A 5,878-nucleotide genomic window follows, 5' to 3' on the forward strand; every position below is an offset into this window, starting at 1 on the left:
TGAATCATGGACCCAAATATAAAATATAAAAGCTAAATATAAAAATTCTAGCAGGAAATATAAAAGAAATTCTTCATTATCTTGGGGTAGGCAAAGAAGGTAGAAGCAGAAGGAATATTTCTAACACATTCTATAAGGCTAGCATTACCCTAGAACCAAAAGCAGACAAAAACATTACAAGAAATGAAAACTACAGACTAATACTTTCCATGGATATAGTTGCAAACATCCTCAACAAAATATTAGCAAATAAAATACAACAGTATATAAAAAGAATTATATACCATGACCAACAGTGGTTGATTCCAGTTATGAAAGGCTAGTTCAACATTCAAAAAGAAATTAAGGTAATTCAACAATTCACATCAACAAGCTAAAGAAGAAAAATCTCATGATCGTATCAATAGATACAGAAAATGCATTTGATAATCTAACTTCAATTCATGATAAAACTCTCAGAAAACTAGGAAGAAAAGAGAACTTCCCCAATTTGATAAAGATTAGCTATAAAAAACCTACAGCTAACATCATACTTAGTCATGAGAAACTGGATGCTTTCCCTCTAAGATCAGGATCAAGGCAAAAATGTCCCATCTCACCACTCCTGTTCAACACTGTATTGAAAGTCCTAACTAATGCAATAAGAAAAGAAATGATATACAGATTGAGAAGGAAGAAATAAAACTGTCAGTATTCACAGATGACATGATTGTCTATGTAGAAAATCTCAAAGAATTGACAAAAACAAACAAATAAACCTCCCATAACTAATAAATGATTATAGCAAGGTTGCAGGATACAAGGTTAATATATAAAATTCAATTGCTTTCCTATATACTAGCAATGAACAATTGGGATTTGAAATTAGAAACACTAGACCATTTAATTAACTGAGAAAAATAAAATACTTAGGAATAAATCTAACAAAAATATGTACAAGGTCTATGAAAAAATTAGAAAACTCTGATGAAAGAAATCAAAGAAGATATAAATAACTGGAAAGGTATTTCATGTTCATAAAAAGGAGGACTCAATATTAGTTAGATGTCAACTTTCCCAAACTTGACTATAGATTCAATGCAATCCCAGTCAAATCCCAGTGTTATTTTGTGGGTATTGATAAACTGATTCTAATGTTTCTACGGAAAGGCAAAAAGATCTATATTGGCCAACACAATATTGAAGCAGAAGAACAAAGTTGGAGGGCTGGCACTACCCAACTTCAAGACTTACTGTAAAGCTACAGCAATAAGACAGTGGCTTATTGGTGAAAGAATAGACAAATGGACCAATGGAACAGAATAGAAAGCCCACACAGAGACTTACACAAATACAGTCAACAAATCTTTGACAAAGGAGTGAAGGCAATCTAATGGGGGAAAGGATAGTCCAAAGAGACTAAATGGTTCTGGAACAACTGGATATCAAACATGCACACGAAAAAATCCAGATATAGACCTTACACCCTTCAGAAAAATTAACTCAAAATGAATCATAGATTTAAATGTAAAACACAAAACTGTAAAACTCCTAGAAGATAACATAGAAGAAAATCTAGATAACCTTGGGTCTGGCGATGACTCTCATTGATTGTGCCTTTGATAAAATATCTGAAAAAAGTTGATAAGTTAGACTTTCATTAAAATTAAAAAGTTCTACTCTGTGAAAGAAGCTAGGAAGAGAGTTAGAAGATAAGGCACAGACTGAAAAAAAAATGCAAATATATATTTGATAAAGGACTGTTACTTTAAATGTACAAAGAACCCACAAAACTAAACAATAAGAAAATGAAAAACCCAATTAAAAAATGGGCAAAAGGTCTAAACAGACACCTCATCAAAGAAGATATACAGATGGCAAATTAAACTTATGAAAAGGTGCTCAAAATCAAATTTTACTAGGAAACTGCAAATTAAAACAATAGTGAGATACTACTACATGCATATTAGAGTGGTCAAAATCCCAAACACTGACACCACCAAATGCTGGTGAACATGTGGGGTAACAGGAATTCTCATTCACTGCTGGTGGGCATGCAAAATGGTACCCTCACTTTGGAAGGCAGTTTGGAAGTATCATACAAAGTTAAATACAAAAGTTGAAAATTTATGTGCATGCAACAATCTGCACACAAATATTTGTAGCAGTTTTATTCATAATTACCAAAACTTCAGTAGGTGAATGGATTAAGTAAACTGTGATACTTCCAGACCATAGAATATTAGTTAACGCTTAAAATAAATGAGCCGCCCAGCCATCAAAAGACATGGAAAAAACTTAAATCTATATTACTAAGTGAAAGAAGCCAATCTGAAAAGGCTGCATACATATTCTATGAGTCTAACTATATGACATTCTGGAAAAGTCAGAACTATAAGGACAGTAAAAAGATTGGTGGTTGCCAGTGACTTGAGGGAATGAAGGGATAAAAAGTGGGGCACAAGGAAGTTTTAGGGCAATGAAACTATTCTGTATGATGCCATAATGATAGATATATGTCAATATACATTTGTCAAAACTCATACACTACAACACAAAGACTGAAACAATGTAAACTATGGATTTGTGTTGATAGTATGGTCTCAGTGTAGGTTCATTGATTGTAGCAAATGATGTTGATGCTGGGGAGGTTAGAGAAGGGAGTGAGATATCTGTGTACTTTTCACTCAATTTTCTTCTTTTATTTTATTTTATTTTATTATTTTATTTTATTTTTGAGACAGAGTCTCACTCTGTCACCCAGGCTGGAGCACAGTGGTGTGATCTTGGCTCACTGCAACCTCCGCCTCCCGGGTTCAAACGATTCTCCTGCCTCAGCCTCCTGAGTAGCTGGGATTACAGGCACACACCACCACGCTCAGCTAATTTTTGTATTTTTAGTAGAGACAGGGTTTTGCCATGTTGGCCAGGCTGGTCTTGAGCTCCTGACCTAAGGTGATCCACCCGCTTCGGCCTCCTAGTATTTCTATGTGAACCTAAAATTGCTCTAAAAAATGAAGTTTATTATTTTTTTGAAAAAGGATTTGAGGCACAACTACTTTAAAGAGAGAAAGAGAACTTCAATTCATACCTCACTTCATACACAAAATTAACTTAAAGTGGATCATGGACCTAAATGTAAAAGCTAAATGTAGAAATTATAGAATAAAATATACAAGAAAGTCTTCAAGATCTTGCAGATGATAAAGGTTTCTTTAGATACACAAAAAGCAATAACCATAAATTTTTTTAAATGATAAGTTGCACTTGTTAAATTAGTCAGGGTTATCCAGAGAAATAGACCAATAGGATGGGTAGGATGAGTGGATTACACACACACACACACACACACACACACACACACATTGAATTAATTCACACAATTATGGAGGCTGACAAGTTCCAAGATCTGTAGTTGGCAAGCTGGAGATACAGAGTCATTCCAGTCCAAAGGCTGGCAGGCTTGGGATCCAGGAAGAACCCATGTTTCAGTTTTTAGTCTGAAGGCAGGGAAAAAACTGATGTCTCAACTCAAACAGTCAGGCAGAGGAGTTCCCTCTTGCTCAGCCTTTTTGTTCTATTCAGGGCCACAAATGATTGGATGAACTCACTCACATTAAGGAGGGCAATCTGCTTTACTGAATTCGCCTATTCTAATATTAACCCCATCCAGAAACACCGGGAACGATGTTTGGCCAAATGTTTGGGCAAGCATCAGTGCCCCAGGCACCCTGATGAGATTAATATTTTCATTTTATTTCAATTTGCGAAAGAAAGAGCTTTGGTTTTCTTCATAATGGCCACTTGTTCTGCCTAAGCACAAGACTGGCTGCTGGACTGGTTCCTCTCCACTGTACAATATCTTAAGGCTCTTTTTCATTTACATTGAAATGGTGAAGAGGCTGTGCTAGAGGAAGTGTAGCCAGTCAGCAGAGCCCCGTATTCAGTGAATTCTGTCAGATAGTTCATTTTAATTTCCTCTGATCTGCATTGTATGGTAGCTGTGGTAATCTCTCCATGATGTAGGGCTTTTACTAGGCTTTGAGCTCCTTTTCCTTCTATTTTAGATCTACAACCCTTTCACTGCTAATTAATATATCTTAACGAAAGGCCAGGAAAAGGAGCTGCAATTTGCAGGAGCTAGTATTGCTTCTTGTGAGCAGCTCTTGGGTGGTACATGGGGAGGTTGAAAGTTTGGCAGGCTAATTTTAAATTTTTAAAGTAACTGCAACCTTCAATTATCCAAGCTCTGAATGGAGCCTCCATAGATTTTGTGCCATGTCCTCAGTGGCAGCCCACAGTAGCTGCTGCTTTATTTATTTTAAAACTTACTATGGCCTTTTCTTAATCTAAAGAGGAAAGACAAACATCACATATTCACATCATTAGAAGTGTAACTTTTCCTCCAATAAAACATGAGATTGGCATGTCAGGAATGCAGATGTTTGTCAGTATCTGTGGATTCCAGCCTTTCTCACAGTCTCCTTGCTAATTGTTCTGCCAGGCAGCTTTTGACTTTTACAAACGAAACCTGATCTGTGTTTCACTGCTCTTTTTCACAAAATTCAATCTCAAAGAATAAAATAACTAAGGTGCCCTTAAAGGATATATGGAAGGAAAAAAGAAAAACCCTAAATCAATAGAAATTGAATTAGAGGTTGAAATCTTGGGGGTAAAATTACATTTAAATGATTGGAATTCTTTTCTTTTTATGAGATAATAAAATTAGGCTCCTTAGTAACTATTTCTTGGGATTAAATGAATGGCCTTAGAATACTAAGGGGGCTAATCTGTAGTGATTATGGGACCCAAGGCTGTTGCTACAGCTACAGAAAAAATGCTTGACTATATTTTCTGAGTAAACAAATAAGTTACTGGTAGCTTAACAAAACTGATGGATCAATCTTAGTCAGAAAGACAATTATGTGAATTTGTGTAGAAAGCCTGCAAACATCTAGATGAAAAAAAAGAATTAATTAAATCAACCATTCGTATGTTTATATTTCCATGGTACCAAGCATCAGGAACTGGAAAACAATTGAATAATTGATTCAGTTTTAGATGTTTTACCTGGGTGCCTCTGCAAACATTGTAAATCTTTTAAGGATAGTTATTATGCTTGGATACTTCCTTTCTCTTCCACAAAATGCCTACCATTATCGCGTCCTGCAATAACTGCTTGATTAAATGGTTGGTAGGATGTTGTTAGTCTGTATAAATAATTTACATTTATATCAGTCTGAAAAGCTACCTGTGACAAAGATGCCTAACTGACCCCAAAGATTCCTGCTGCCATTTCACATTGGAGGGTTGCTGTTGAATAGCGGCTATCTAGTCAGGAACTGCATATCCCCACCCCCTTCACATTTAGATGGGGCTATATGACTAATTCTAATCGAACTTTAGAGGAATTGCTTTGTGTTATTTTATGCCTAAGTAGTTAAGAAGCAGTGACTTTAGTCTATTTCTTCATCTACTGGCTGAATAGAGAAAATTCCAAGCTCCCCCAGGAGGGCAGAGGCATGAGATGGAAGGATTTGGGTTCTTGATGTCGATGCGGAAGCCCTTCATATCCAGAAACATTCACATTGAACTGTGAAATACTTTTACTGTGTTATGACACTGAGAGTTTTGAGCTTATTAGAGCAACTAGTGATATCTTAACACACTGTGAATTTTAGTGTCTGTGGGCTGGAGTGATCACGTGGAGGTCACTTATATTGAGTCTCCATGGTATCAACAGACTGAGAAATTGGTAACTACATTTTGATAGGTCTCACAGCCTCACAAGGGAACTGTGTTGGATATCTTCTATTTGCCATTTCCAAATCCAGTCTTTTCCCCATTCTTTCCTGCTCTCTGGCCTCCATAATCTGAACTATACTGATTACATCAACCA

The sequence above is a fragment of the Pan paniscus genome, chromosome X, assembly GCF_029289425.2.
Source record: "Pan paniscus chromosome X, NHGRI_mPanPan1-v2.0_pri, whole genome shotgun sequence".
Taxonomy (NCBI): Eukaryota; Metazoa; Chordata; class Mammalia; order Primates; family Hominidae; genus Pan; species Pan paniscus.